A 16,346-nucleotide genomic window follows, 5' to 3' on the forward strand; every position below is an offset into this window, starting at 1 on the left:
GTAGTTTTACTTTTTACTTCCCCGTCGAGCCCAACAGACTATGGTACATTGCTGACCTCAAAAGAAAAGCAGACGATTTTCATCAATATTTCTGATATTTTTCATCAGTTCTGCAATGGTCATGATTGTGTGTCGAAATTGCATGACTAACTGTAGTGCACGCATGTTATGAGTTTAATATAATATTTGGCTTTTAATTTGATTTATCACGTGACAAAAATAACAAAATGGCGGCTCTCTTTAGGGCCTAGAGGGCAAGAGCCAGAGCAGTGGTGATACCGTATTATTTGACAACTCAAGTAAGGTTTTCATGTGTGAAGTTATCTGAGGTAGGTTTAATTGCATATCTGTAAGAGTGCTTGCTGTTTGCTTTGTCGCATGTTTTTCATTGCGGTATTCTCAATATATCTGACAAGCCCAGTTTGGATACTGATATGACAGGCACATTCTCCACATGATAACAGAAATTCATGTGTCTCATGTCAAAATGTGGCCAACGAATATATATTTCGGCTATTTAACAAGTTACAAGAAGACATGTGTTGACAAACTTAAATTATGTCCTTTTTACACCATTTCAGAAGGCTCGTGTAGGAACACCAACACAAGTTGGTACTTTGCAGAGTGACAAGATGGCACTGACCGATAAATGGTTCCAAATAAATACTTGTGATCTGTTTTCACCACTGCTTTATAGAATTGCTTAGGCCCAATCAAATTTGATTCAGGAGAACAGGTGAATGACACAGTTTACTCATGTGATTCATCAACTTGTTTAATTACCATTCTTCATAGCCAACAAAATACATGTCACTATACCATGGGGTGCAGGCTAAAATGGCACCTCAGCAAAACGTCACCGATTTCTCTGGCAAAAACATGTACCACCGAGCATTGTGATAGTAGTTGACTCAGGGGGCTAATTTCTAATGTAAACTTGTTTGAACTTTTCACAATTATTGGTGTTTGTAAGAGACGATGTGACTTTAATTTCATTTATTTTACTTCAAGGCATGTTGTTTTTACAATAAGTTGAGTTGCGTATAGGCTAAGTTGGAATATAGTTGGAGTAGAGGCTAATTTCTAATGTAAACTTGTTTTAACATTTCACAATTATTGGTGTTTGCAAGCAACCATGTTAGTTTAATTTCATTTATTTTATTTTTCGCTTGAGGCGAGGTGACGTTCTCGCCAATCGGTGACGTTTTCGCCAGGTGACGTTTTGCTGAGGTGCCGTTTTAGCTATAACCCATACCATGTATACGAAAATACAAGAAATAGTATTCTTTCATTGGCATGAATGGCATAGTAGGACTCTGGTATAGTAAATAAATCAATTGTATGGATGACAACATATATTCTCATCATGACAAGGTTGTGAAAACTTACAGATAGTGACTGGTTCTGACAACATGAAACTGATTACAATTAAATTAATATAACATGATAATGATAAGTAGAAGCCAGTACTTTTTACAGGTGATTGTTGGTGAATGATTTGGAGATATTCAATGATGGAGGGCTAACGCTGTGATTACCTAACATCTGTAGAAACTAACATTTTTAGTCCACTATACCTTATTATGATAATATATAGAAACACCCTTAAAAATGGCAAATTTCTACTAGTACCTTAACTATTGGGCATTTTGGCAAGTACTAGAGGAATTGTGCCAAATTCTAACGCTGCCTAATAGGTATTGATGGTATAGGTTTGGGCCATGTAATAACCAATTGCACATCTAGTTTCACCCGGTGAAAACTTTGTAATAAAAGAAGTTGTCATTCATACCATTGCTTGTAATTAATATAGAGAGTATATGAGTTATTTATCAGCTGCAGTGACAGTTGCACATACAATACGTTATGGTGTAAAAACACATACTTACAAGTTTGAAAATTGAAAGGCAAATGTGTGTGTAACTCTTTTGGACTTAATTGGTGTAAGCATGAAATGCTGCCTACTGAGTGACTATTACTTAAAATTATAATGTAAACTAATACTGGCAATCGAACTACAAGGCTTAGGTGTTGATCATAGTCATGATTGGCATTTCGTCAAATCATATTGGAACAAACATTACTGCTATGTCTGTCTACAACTTTAGCCACTCGTTCATTTTTTTTAAAGCCCAGGACAAGTCAAATGTCTGCCTTGTAATTTCAGAGATGTTTCATAAATAGTAGCCTGCATGTTAAGTCTAAAATCTCAAGGAAATAATATGGTAAACAAAAGATTCAAAAGTTTGTGTCACAGACTGTAATCCAGGACTATGTTTGCCTTTTACCACCAGCTGAATACCAAAAAATTTCCAAAGTTGGCACCATTAAACATACAATATTAGATTCCAAGATTCCTACTAATTTATGATGATAGTTTTGTCAGAACCCTACGATCAGAGCTCCAGATTACCTTTTGATCAATTGAGGTTTTACTCTAAGTTTTCTATTTAAATTGGGTTATGACCAATGACATTTTTCATTGGGTAACCAATATTTTTTCACTCATCTAGTCATCACTCTATTGGGTTCTTCCCCAAAAGAGTGAACATTTTAAGATTGAAAAAAAATGAAATAATGTTTAAGGTGGATATAACTGTTCTAAATATGTAGGCCTGACTTGGAAATTAAATTGTTGTAATTGTGTTTCGGAAATGAACTTTGTACGCATGCTGAAAAAGCTTCATTGGGTATTTATGCGTGCTCTTTTTATACATTTGAGTTTTTCATTTAATGCATGCGTTTCTGTACGCCAGTTAATTGAAAGTAATTGGGTTTTGAATATTTTTGGGGGGTATTTCACGCAATACACAGCTTATCTGTAGCTCTGTACGATAGACGTCTTTAAGACCTGCATCACTTCACGCTTTCAAAGTAGCGTAAAACGTAACTCACTCACTAATAATACAATATTTAATGCCTTTGCATTGTTCAGTTCATTAGATAATGGTAAACATGGCAAAGCAGCGTTAGAAATTGGCACTAGTCCTGTAGTCCTTGCTAAACTACCCAATAGTTAAGGTATCACAAGGACCAGTAGAATTTGCCATTTTTAAGGGGTTTGCTATATGTTATCATTATCAGGACTAGTGGGCTGAAACTGTTAGTTTCTACCCCTGCAAAGGCAGAAACATGAAGGCTTTATTTATTATTTTAGTAATGATTCATATACGAGACTCAAGCAATACTTGATACACTCATGCCACTCAGACATGCAGGTGAAAAACTGAACATTTTGAAGAGCAGATGTCGTCAAAAGGAATTGTTGCCTCAATTAATTTCACACATATTACATGTAGTATCAATCATTGTCAGTGCTCTTGATAAATATAACTGTACTTTCTTTGTAATGTGACCCACCTTTGCTCTGTGAAACTGCTTGAATAGCTTTTGATTTGGATATTATTAGAAAACAAGCATAATGTTTTTAACTACAAATATTGATAGTTACCACTTGGAACTCCTAGAAATACACAAGGGGAAGCCCTGATGGTAATAGACAAGCTGACTTTGTTTGAAAAATGTACTTAAAAGTTATATGAATATCACTGATGTTTTGTTCAACAATACTGATTTATGAGGTACTTTCTTTGCCGGTCCACAGGGACTGGCAGTCACATGAATTACTGGTCCAAGCCTAATTTTACTGGTAAAAATACTGGTAATTACTGGTAAATGGGAACGCTGTACTCTGCTGTGCTTTAACACTATCATTGACCGCAAATGGACATCTTGATTGCCTTATTGTTATATAGTTACCATAGTCGGCTCCTTGTTATCACACCCAGATCCATCACTACACCTTCAGTGTGCTTAATTGGCTTCTCTCCTGGCAACCCCACTCGCTTCATCATTATATTGTCATTGTATATTAATCATACCTTGTGTAAACAGCATGTATAAATATAAATTAACTCAATATGTTTCCTCAGTATTCACCTGATGAAGGGGCAAGAGGTATACCAGAAACATCGTCACAAAGAATAAAAGCTTACTATCCATAAAAAGTGTCACATACATGTCTATCTTCTCTAAATGTATGTCAAAGACTTCATAGCAAAAGTTATGTGTAGAATAAAAGAAGTAAGAGGGTTTTTATGAGATTTAAAAAAGGAATCCATGGAATAAAACCGAGGGGCATCAGCCCTGAGGTTTTATCCTGAAGATGAGGGTTTGAAATCTGTTAAAAACCAGAGGGTAAGTTTTTTATCTAACTTATAAACCGAAAATGAGACTTAAAACAACATTTATCAACATTTATATGTTACAAATATACTTTACGTGAACCTTAGGAAACAGGCATAAAATATCTGTTGCTGGTGTAGGGGTACTTGAAAAAGACATTCTCAAAAGCATTGTGATTTATCAGGGTACACTCACTGGGCTACAGATACGAAGGTTGTGTGTTCAATCCTTGGGGATATAAAGAAAATATTTCTCGTTTGATTTGACATTTCATTACATTGTGTTCAAATGCAAAATAAATTTCTGTTGAGAAACATTCATATGTTACAATCTAAACAAGTTGTATTAATAGAATTCTCATGATATTGAATAAAATCCCAGGGATATTATAACATCCCTGTTTATAAGATTAACCTGACTGGAAAACAATAGCACGATGTCACTGGAGATTTAGGAGTAACCTATAACAGAGTTTGATATCATTAGGTTTACAAGTTTATCATTTCAGCATTTTATTTTGTATTTAGCGATAAAATACTTGAGTGAAATAACACCTTATTGCGGAACTGCTTTCAGGCTATCTCAATGACACTATGGTTTTCAGAGCAAGATCGTGAAAATCCTGCAAGAAAATACGTAATATGTAGAACATTTTTCTTTTCTCATGACCTGCAAAGTTGACATTTCCCCTCTGGGCTGTGCCACTCGTGAACTTTGCAGGTTACTTGATAACATAAACATGTTTCTTGACAGAAAAAACAAATATCCTCAATATATTGTTAGTGATTGCATGCGTCTGACTTGATCTGTTAAAGGGATGCAACTTGGCACTAGCCTGAGTCATTTTGTCCAATGTTAAAGCTATCCTAAGGGCTAGTAGAACTTCATGCATTTTAGGAGCTGTCCAATATAGGTTATGATTTTTTTGCGCTGGGAATTGTTTCAGTGAAGTTGCATCCCTGTGAAGTGCTGAGAATTAAGACAGACATGAGTTTGTGAAAGTTATCTCCCTTGGTACTGGAATCTCTGTCAAATGGGTGATAGCAACCTGAGCCCAGTAATGGCCGTGTTGTGATTGGACCCGCTGAAACATCGTCATAAGTCCAATGATTCGGAGTTGTTACCATTAATCAAAATATCAGTCATTTCATAGATCAGAATATTCAAAACAGTTAATGATATTGAACAAAATATGGTTGAATGAAAACTGTGTATGGTAGTACATTTTGCATTTTAAGGGCAGGCTGTTTTTTAAACTGAAATGTGAAAGAAAATAATGAAAAAACAGTGGGTTTTTTATTCCACCGACCAGAATTAAGTAAGACCCGTGAAGATCTGGGGTAGAATAGGTTTTCAGGAACCCATGCTTGCCGTAAAAGGTGACTAACGGGATGGATGTTTGTGATATCAATCACTGGATTATTTAGAGACCGCTGCTATATAGCTGGAATATGGCTGAGTGCAGCGCTAAATAACAAACAAAAAAATCATGAAGAAGCCTATGTCAGGTAGACACCTTGAGTTATTCCAACTGGTCAGCAGCTCATTGAGCCTCATTCCCATCTTCCTGAGGCAAGGGAGTTAATGGACTGTAGAAGCCCAGTTTCAACCCTGGAATTTCTGGGTTTGATTGTAGCGCCACCAGTGGCTATTATTAATTATGTCCCTTCTATTTCCCTCCCACTGACCAGTCAGATTCCACCTCTCATATCACTTACATTTGCTTCAAACAAAATAGCGGCGCCCAGTCATGACGATCTGATCAATAATCAAGATCTGTATTGTAATAACAGGTCTTACTTCGTCGACTGCATCAAATCACTTGAGTCCCTTGATTAAAAACATAAAAAGATTTAGAAAATATTTGTTCACGCCAAGTTGGAGGTACACATGTTTTTAAAATCCTGCAATCGACCAATATCTGCACGGCAGTTGATGAACCTGATATCGATTTCATTACACAATTTTGATTTGACCATGCATAGACTTGTTACTGCAGACAAAGTATAACTCCATAATTCCAGCCTTGTTCAGCTCTTTCCAGACATGTGGTTGATGCAACTTAATTAGTTTTGGGGAGAAAACAAGTTGTCCTTCCAGAATTTCACAAGTCTAAGGACTTAAAAACATATTGGCCATGCAGGAATCTTGATGTTGTATTGTTTTGTGTAGATGTCTGATGTCTGAGACACTCACTCACTCACTTTAGGCTTACCACAATTGAATATCTGTCACTGCTGATGCATCATTATGCAACATTCACTAATTCACTTACCTTTGATGGCTTGATTCTTGTCATGGAGGCATTGGTGGCCCAGTCATCTAAGGCACTGCAATTCAGTATGCAGAGTTGCCTTTATGGCTTCAAATCCCATATTTGCCCTGATTATGATCATACTGGTTTGTAAGCAACATGTTCTTTGGTTTCGTCAATGATAATTCATGATATGACTGACACACTGCGATATAACTGACACACCCTGATATGACTGAAATACTACAGCATTAAACCCAACAACCACACATCATTGATATGGTATTGCAGTAAGATTTATGTGTTTTGTTATCAATACTTGTAACCTAGATACAGATGTACATTCTACAGTAACACATATAATCACAACCTCAGTTTGTGCCACATCAAACATCCATTAGTGTGTTGATCATGTTATTGATGACAAGGTACATAACTGTTATGGTAGAGAGGCTATAAAGTACACACATGCTACACAAGCATGGATCAGGGAAGGAAACTATACACCAATCCTCCTCGGTCTGAAGTGAACTTTCACATTGAGATACGGTCTGACCAAGTCTTCCTTATTTGATAGGAAAGTCTACCATTTGTCTACCTACAGGTTAGTTAAATATTTATATAAAATAATAGCTAAAAAAATAAGAAGCTTTTGGGGTCAAGTAAAGAAATTGTGAAGGATGTTTAGTATTGTTTTTTCAAACCTCTGTTTATAAGAAATTATGTTTTATTTGTGTCTCAAGATTTGATTTGAAGAGTATTAAAACATAACCTTATACCATGTATAGTGTTGTAGTATACTGTTATGTCAAGACAAAACACTTAGAATAATATTCTGCCTTCTTTTGTCATTTAACTTTTGCTATTATATGTTCTACAAGTCCATAGGTGTATGAACCATTGTACAGGGAACTGTCAACTAATTTGAAAGTTGGAGTGATGTTTCAGACCCTCCAGGATAAGGGCTCCACGGCATGTCAGTGTCTTAAAGGATATCCTTTCTTCTCAGTTGTCATGATGTGTCATAAGGCTCTACTCAAGAGAGATTCATAAGGCCCTACTCAAGGGATATTCATAAGGCCCTACTCAAGGGAGATTCATTAGGCTCTACTCAAGAGAGATTCATAAGGCCCTACTCAAGGGAGATTCATAAGGCCCTACTCAAGGGAGATTCATAAGGCCCTACTCAAGGGAGTTTCATAAGGCTCTACTCAAGGAAGATTCATAAGGCTCTACTAAAGGATTATTGAGGCCCTACTCAAGGGAGATTCATAAGGCCCTACTCAAGGGAGATTCATAAGGTCCTACTCAAGGGAGTTTCATAAGGCTCTACTCAAGGAAGATTCATAAGGCTCCACTAAAGGATTATTGAGGCCCTACTCAAGGGAGATTCATAAGGCCCTACTCAAGGGAGATTCATAAGGTCCTACTCAAGGGAGTTTCATAAGGCTCTACTCAAGGAAGATTCATAAGGCTCTACTAAAGGATCATTGAGGCCCTACTCAAGGGAGAATTATTAGCCTCTACTCAAGGGAGATTCATAAGACCCTTCTCAAGGGAGAGTTATAAGCCTCTAGTCAAGGGAGATCCATAAGGCTCTACTCGAGGGAGATTCATAAGGCCCTTCTCAAGGGAGAGTTATAAGCCTCTACTCAAGGGAGATTCATAAGGCTCTACTCAAGGGAGATTTATAAGCCTCTAGTCAAGGGAGATCCATAAGGCTCTACTCAAAGGAGATTCACGAGGCTCTACTCAAGGGAGATTCATGAGGCTTTACTCAAGGGAGATTCATGAGGCTCTACTCAAGGGAGATTTATAAGCCCCTACTCAAGGGAGATTCATAAGGCCCTACTCCAGGGAGATTCATAAGGCTCTGCTCAAGGGAGATTTATAAGCCTCTAGTCAAGGGAGATTCATAAGGCCCTACTCCAGGGAGATTCATGAGGCTTTACTCAAGGGAGATTCATGAGGCTCTACTCAAGGGAGATTTATAAGCCCCTACTCAAGGGAGATTCATAAGGCCCTACTCCAGGGAGATTCATAAGCCTCTAGTCAAGGGAGATTCATAAGGCTCTACTCAAAGGAGATTCACGAGGCTCTACTCAAGGGAGATTCATGAGGCTCTACTCAAGGGAGATTCATGAGACCCTACTCAAGGGAGATTCATAAGACTCTACTCAAGGGAGATGGTTAGTGCAGTGGTTACCGTGACCTGATCTCTGTTCCTTGGATGGAAACTGAAAGCATGCAATCATTTTCTCTGTTTCTTTGTACTTTATATTGCTCTGAATTATGAAAATATATTTGATGAAACCATGGTAACGACAATTAACATTAATGCTGTGAGGCAGCTGAGGAAGTTACTGGTGTACGTTTCCGTGTGTGTAAGTGGGACTGGGTGTGATCTGCAGGCTGTGGAGACATTCCACACAGTACTTTCAATGGCTATGTCAGTATGTGATTGAAGGGTGTTCATATATGTATCTTTGTGGAAGAAAAGGGTATTTGGAGGTAAGAATAGAAAACAGATTTGCAGAGAACTGTCATCTAAATGCAGCCTGTAGCTTAGGTCACAAGTCTGAACCCCTAACCTGGTAAAATTACTTACTGATAATAGCTCACGTGTTAATTGAATAGAAAGTATGCCCCAAAGACTACTTTGGATTGTAGAAAAAATTCCCCCTCAAAGAATATTAATGCAAATAATGTGACAAATAAACTGATGAGATTTAATTCCCAGTCGAAGTACCGGTACACGTGTGTGTATTTGTAAAACAATTACGTTCATTGTATCCGGCTGCAGTATTTTCCTGCTTAGATAATTTGTTGAACAGAATGCCTCTGTGGTCTACCTGGTCTAGTGGTGGAGCATCTACCCGGAGAGTGGAAGGTCCAGTGTTCAAGCCCCAACTGGGTCATACCAAAAGACGTTAAAAGTTGTTACCCTGTCTGGAACTCAGCTAAAACAAGGACTGGTCAGCTCGGAGTCAGTATACTGTTTGAGGTATTCATGTTAAACTGCGGCATGGTATCTCAGTTGGCTAGCAGTTAGCCCTGCATTAAACCCAATTTCATCTCGCCTATTTGTTGAACATGTAAAGAACATGATAAGAGCTGGTTTAGGGAACATTTTGCAGAATTCGTCATTCACACATTTTTATGCCAGTTGGATGCTAATTGAGCGTGTTGTTGAGGTCAGTGCTCAGTGTGAAGGCATTCCTTGATTCATCAGAGATTACCTGTGAAGCAGGTTTGTCACTCAGCAGTGCCCTCCACACTTAAGGCTTGTAGATCGGTATGCAGTCTGGTGGACAATCCCTCATACCTACCTGTAGCCCTGTAGGACATCACATACCATACTGCCTATTCATTGATAAAAGTGCACTGTCACAAATTTTATTCTTGCAGTGAATTTCTGTTATTATCAAAACATCACCCAAAAGAACAATTCTGTCATAATCTGATCTGAAGCATGTAAACCTGAGCCAGATTGTAAATGTGATTCAGTGTTTGAAATGAATCAAAGTCAAGGGTCTTTGTGGTTTGTTAACCATTGTTAACCATTACATTTTTCACGTGTCTAGTTTCATGTTTTTGATGTGGGGAATTGCCCCATCAGCATTATGGCAACATGATGGGCAGTACAGGGAAAGTTATTCTCAGGTGATGTTTATTTCTGTGTGACATACTTGTACACAATGTAAATCAATATGATCAAGTCCTATGCAGACTGTTGAGGGAAATGGGCTGGCAACAGTTGTGAGGCTGTCACAGTGCATATCTGATCGGCAGCTGTATATGTGCAGGGGCTAGTGATGTAAGTCGGTATGTGTTTATATGTATCATAGTCATGATAGTGTTAGGCTAGATGTAACCACGTCACTCATGTCACTTGCGAGGCTTGTTCTCTCTGATATTTCAATTGTTGATTTTCATTTCAGTCATATATGTAGTGTATAACGTGTATATCTGTAGGGATGTGTATTAAATAAATTTCTCTTCAAAAAAGAAAGAAATGTTATTGTCATCAATTTTGGATTAACCCCTGTGATTGTACAGTAAATACCATGGACATGTCTTATCAGTTAATTAGAACAGATGTGGTTAAAACACAGACCTATATATATCATGTATATAGGTCCGTGGTTAAAATTAGCTAAAAATAATCAATAACATAGATATATGTAGTTGTTTTCCTAGAAGTAGGTGTGCATGATGTGGTATTAACCAAGAGATGTGCAGGGACATGAGGTTCATGTGATGTCAGTTTTAAATACATGTGTCTGTGATGGTCGCAGTCTGACCACAACAGACCAGGTAGCTCGGTTGGAGTCAGTGTGACACAGCATCATATCGAAGTCGTGCACACACACACACACACACACACACACACACACACACACACACACACACACACACACACACACACACACACACACACACACACACACACACACACACACACACACATCTAGCGTTGATTGATGGATGTATATAGGTGGCGTGCCATGTGCATACTTCGCTGTTGACCAGTCCACATCACTTCCCTGGCCGGACCAGCCACTTGGGCCACGTTCAAACAAGCAGTCTCCCTACGTACAACACTTGGTGTTTACAATGACTGTATCATTCCCACACAGTGGAATTAGGGGAGCTTAATTCACCTTCTCTTATGATGCTGGATTTGTGGATACTGTTTTGGATAGACTAAGGTGGTCCTCGTCCAGATAACAGCTAATGGGATGTACAAATCAGGAAGTTCACTTGGACTGAATGTAAGTGTACATGACATTATGCATGGTGTCATGGTTGGTTATGTTGTATTTCTGGACTTGTGTCCTTGGATATTAAGTTGTAACTAACTATTCGTTAGCCTTCAGGACCTGTGGACAGACACATTTGCTGTCCATGTAACCCTGAACTAGATCGTTTGTGGTTGAGGTTAGTAAGATAGGATGTTAGTTCTGACCTTCATGTTCACACACAACTTTATCATGTTAATGAAATGTTTGAAACATTAACTCTTTAATATTTTCACATAGTTATGTTAAAAATCAAATTTTCTGTGTAGGTACTATACAAGAGGGTTAATGGTGTTCTCTGTGGGGCCATGTTTTTATTGTTTGTTGTTAAATGGCATAAATGTTGCCTGCCCATCTTCAAAGTTAACTCCCTGCATTGTAAACATTATTAATATTGAAATATCACACAAAAATATTAGACAAATTGCATCTTGATTCTGTTGAATTAATGCAAAGACTTACTTGAGAATCTACGAGAATTATGACAAAATTGAATACGTAAATAGACATAAAATTATCTGCCAGATAGTTGGGCAGGTGGAGGAAAATTTCATGCATCCCAACAGAGAATTTACTAGCCACGGGTAGGCGGGCAGGCAGTATCAGACACTGATGGCAAACACTGTATGTTGTCGGAATGAACCAGTGCTCATCTTCCTGAAATGTGAAGTGACTTGAAGTGCAACACATGGCCTAGATTAAGTACTCTACTTCTGACAATGTCTGAGTACTTCAGTTATTTTGAAATATTATATAATCCTCATTATGATCATGTTGCTATGACAAGCATCTATTCATCATGTTCATGGGATGGATTTGAACAGATCATATTTCATTGCAGGCTTTTTCCACTTGTGTTATGAATGTAACATTGTTGATGATTGTTCACTTCCGGTGATGAAGTGTATTGTTGATGTTGTGAGGACCACCATGTAGTGTTTACAGTCTTGTTGAAGTGACTGCGATTATCATTACACAAAGATGTGGAGCTGGCATGGGATGGGTCAGCCCATCATGTGTATCAACTTTATTAATACTGTGATGAGTGATTGGGTCTTCTTCATAAAATACACCTGTATCAAAATGATGATGTCTATTGTAGATTAGGTTTTCACTGACAACTATATTTGTACTTTACACTTTCTACATTCCATGGTGTAAAACTGATATGGACAAGTCGTGGTCACTGTGACACAGTCAGTATGTATAGCATTTCTTGGCATGCATTTTACATGTGTTCATAGTTTGGAATTCACAGTTTCCCAACCACAGGTACATAAACTGATCATGCTGGTACACTCCTGGACCCAGATAGCCCACCAAGGTACATACACTGATACACACCATGACCTAGATAGCTCTCCATGGTACATACACTGATACATGCCATGACCCAGATAGCCCACCAAGGTACATACACTGATACACACTATGACCTAGATAACCCATAATGGTACATACACTGATACACGCCATGACCCAGATAGCCCATAATGGTACATACACTGATACACACCATGACCTAGACAGCCCACCATGGTACATACACTGATACACACTATGACCTAGAATAAGATAGCCCACCATGGTACATACACTGATATCAACTGACATTATTGAAGGCTCTGTCCAGGAGGTTAACGTAGTGTGACACATTATCCTATCATAATTGATGTTACTATCATCAACAAGTGTTTTTAAGCCAACTCAGTGCTGACAATTTTTAATATTGGCTAGTATTATACACAACCACCAGTGATGACGTAAATCCTGCTGGGGTATCATGCAGGAAGCCAAGGTACTGTAAGTCCCCATGATCCCAAGCGAGGTGGCCTAACTGGTCAGTGGTGGCCTATAGCCTGTGTTTTAAAACTGTATTATATTGTTATGCTCAAATATGTTTCATAAATTGTTTTTAAAAATAGTGTGCATGAATTGATTTTAAATATTACTTTGCATAGATGACTCAATTGTAAACATATTAAACTTGGTCTCATCGCTATATGGCTGGAATAATGCTGATGCGACATTATATTTTAACTCACTCACTCACTCACTCACTCACTCACTCACTCACTCACTCACTCACTCACTCACTCACATACACTGATACACACCATGATCCAGATAGCCCACCATGGTACATACACTGATACACACTATGACGTAGATTACGATAGCCCACCATGCCACATACACTGGTGCACACAATGACCTAGATAGCCCACCATGGTACATACACTGATACACACCATGACCCAGATAGTCCACCATGGTACATACACTGATACACACCATGACCCAGATAGCCCTCCATGGTGTATACACTGATACACACTATGACCTAGATAGCCCGCCATGGTACATACACTGATACACACCATGACCCAGATAGCCCACATGGTACATACATGAATACATACTATGACCTAGATAGCCCACCATGGTACATTACACTAATAACACACTATGACCAAGATAGCCCACAATGATATATACATGATATACACACTATCACCAGACCCAGATAGCCCACATTAAATACACTGAGTACACACACATAGCTTAAATAAGTTATACATGTACTGTATTATACCACAGGAATATACCATGATATGCTGTACAATTTTTTTTTTTAAATTATTCACCCATGTATCCTATGAAGTCTTCAGTAATCATAGGATCCATGGATCAATAATTTTATATTTCGTTCAGCTACATAATGATTGCTGCTGCCAACCATGCATGGTTAGAACTTAGATATCATTCGTCATACCCAAGTTATTGCAACTTGTTTACTTAAAGTAACCCGTGGTAGAATAGGTCTTCAGCAACCCATGCTTGCCGTAAAAGGCGACTATGCTTGTTGTAAGAGGCGACTAACGTGATCGGGTGGTCAGGCTTGCTGACTTGGTTGATGCATGTTATTGATCCCAATTGCGTGGATCAATGCTCATGATGTCAATCACTGGATTGTCTGGTCCAGACTCAATTATTTACAGACCACCGCCATATAGCTGGAATATTGCTGAAAGCGGCGTTAGACAACAAACAATCAATCAAACAATGTATACATAAAGTAACTAGATTTAAGAATAAATCAACTATTCCCTCTTGATTTTCACTTGTTGAGGTATAACAGAATAGTGTCTGTCTATCCCTGCCATGGTACATACACTGATACACTGCTTGACACAGAGCTCTAGATCAGAGCAAGCTGTGTGCTGACTGATGTGAATCATATCAAGCCTACAGATCAAAACAGTTAGCCATGTGGTCATGTGAGGTCTATGTTCAGGATACCTGCTGCTTGACTCGCATTCCTCCTGCATCATTCCAGATAGTGTGTTAAGATGACTCCAAGAAATGGGGATTGTGTTACACCATGACTGAGTTCATCCTTCATTCATAACACACAGCTGTGTGCCATTACAACCTCAGCAACGCAGAAGTTCTTGAGTGTCTATAACTTGGTAAATATAGATCAATGGCCTTGTGTCTTCTGTGTGTCGTAATAGAGACAGACAGATGTATTTGCATGATGATCATTTATGGAATGTTTTGTTTTGGGTTGTGTCGGTCATCAAAGTGCACCCATGTTCGCAGGATGATCCAACTGATATTTGTGTCAGTGGTTGTTACAGTCACATGTTGTGTTTATCCTTCCTGTGCCAAGCTAGCATGACAAGTATGACAGACATGAGTTTTGTCTTGGCTGTATGTTTATTGTGTTTGTCAGGTGATACATGTCAAGTACAAAGAGTCAGTGGTAGTTTCAGTGGAGTCACTCAGTGTTTCCCTGTTACTGAGTGTAGCTGTACACTCACAGAGGGTGTGGTCGTGTGGGATGTTTAGCACAGCTGTAGATGAGGAACTCCCATGAAGAAACTCTGAGTGTTGAAGGGTTCTGTTTCCAAACACATGATTATGTTGATTTGCGTTAAGTTTTATATTTTTATTTATGACACTATCTAATACCTATGTTATAGTCCAAGACAAATAGTCATGCATGAAACATATTTACACTTAATACTCAGTACTATTCTTTTTACAATGTTCCTGTCATTGTGAAATTTACTTAACCCGCCTCATGTTAGACTGACATCTAGTCTCTGAAATGAAAATATTTTACAGATAAACAATTGTTAAATTATGGTTATAATAATATCATAAAAAGGAGCCCAGAGACTCTCTCAGACTTTCAGAGTCATCTAGACTTGCTGACATATTATAGACTTGCTTGGGCTGTATTGGATATATTTGTTTCAGGGTCTCTATGACAGACATACCTCAGGTATAAGCATGACAAGTGGGGTTTTCATGGAAGAATACAAATGTTAAATATACACATTCATAGATCTAATAGACGTGTTTTACCTATTTACTTGATTTGTGGTCTGCCATCACTTACCTGGCTGTTCAGAACATACCAAGGGAGTGAATATTTATCAGTACCAGGTATCATCAGATGTATTCTTTTGTTATGTTGTTAATATTAAAAATGGCATATTTCAGTATTTTTCTAGCAGTAATGATTGTTTTTCCAGGCCAACACTGATCCTGTGCTTGTATTGACTGTCTCCGAAAGCTCAGGATTAGTTCTGCAAATGTCTATACACAAGTCAGAAATTAACTCCCGTCAAATGTTATTGCTTGGCATATAAAGGATACATTGCATGAAGACAGGCTAGCAGAATACTGGCATATGAGCATTCACATTTCTCGTCAGAAATCCTCAGAATGTGTTTTCATTAGTAGTAGGATGATACAGAGGTCTGATGGATCGTGATTTTTACTTCTCTATACAAGCATCGATCACAGTTGCACACGTAGTAAAAATATATAAATTCTTACCTTAAATATTTGATTTAATAATTGTTACACTAAACACTAATTAGTGTGTTCTCTGTCATTGTGTGTTCACTAATTAGTAGTGAAAAATAATAGTGAAAACATAACTATTTTCATCGATTGCACCATATTTGAGTCTGCCAACTATAAATCGTCATTGTGCCAGGTCTTTGTGTCTGTGAAGAAGATGGCTACATACCACAGATAAGAGCACATGTAAGTATCGTGATACGTATCAGATCATGAGCAAGGTA

General features: G+C 38.1%; 1 protein-coding gene across 6 annotated transcripts in view; it reads left to right on the forward strand.

The window, feature by feature from the left end:
• Positions 1-193: 193 nt before the first annotated feature.
• LOC124123155 (EH domain-binding protein 1-like) overlaps positions 194-16,346 on the forward strand; it is a 97,703-nt gene continuing 81,550 nt past the window's right edge. For 4 of the 6 annotated variants that reach the window (XM_046486427.2, XM_046486453.2, XM_046486471.2 and 1 more), the window contains exon 1: positions 194-329. The gene's annotated coding sequence lies outside the window, so the exon portion shown is untranslated. Of the gene's footprint in view, positions 330-10,943; positions 11,215-14,668; positions 14,715-16,346 lie in introns of those variants that run through there. The other 2 variants (XM_046486445.2, XM_046486436.2) reach the window with 2 other exon arrangements.

Source organism: Haliotis rufescens, unplaced genomic scaffold (assembly GCF_023055435.1).
Source record: "Haliotis rufescens isolate VD_foot unplaced genomic scaffold, xgHalRufe1.0.p SCAF_3, whole genome shotgun sequence".
Taxonomy (NCBI): domain Eukaryota; kingdom Metazoa; phylum Mollusca; class Gastropoda; order Lepetellida; family Haliotidae; genus Haliotis; species Haliotis rufescens.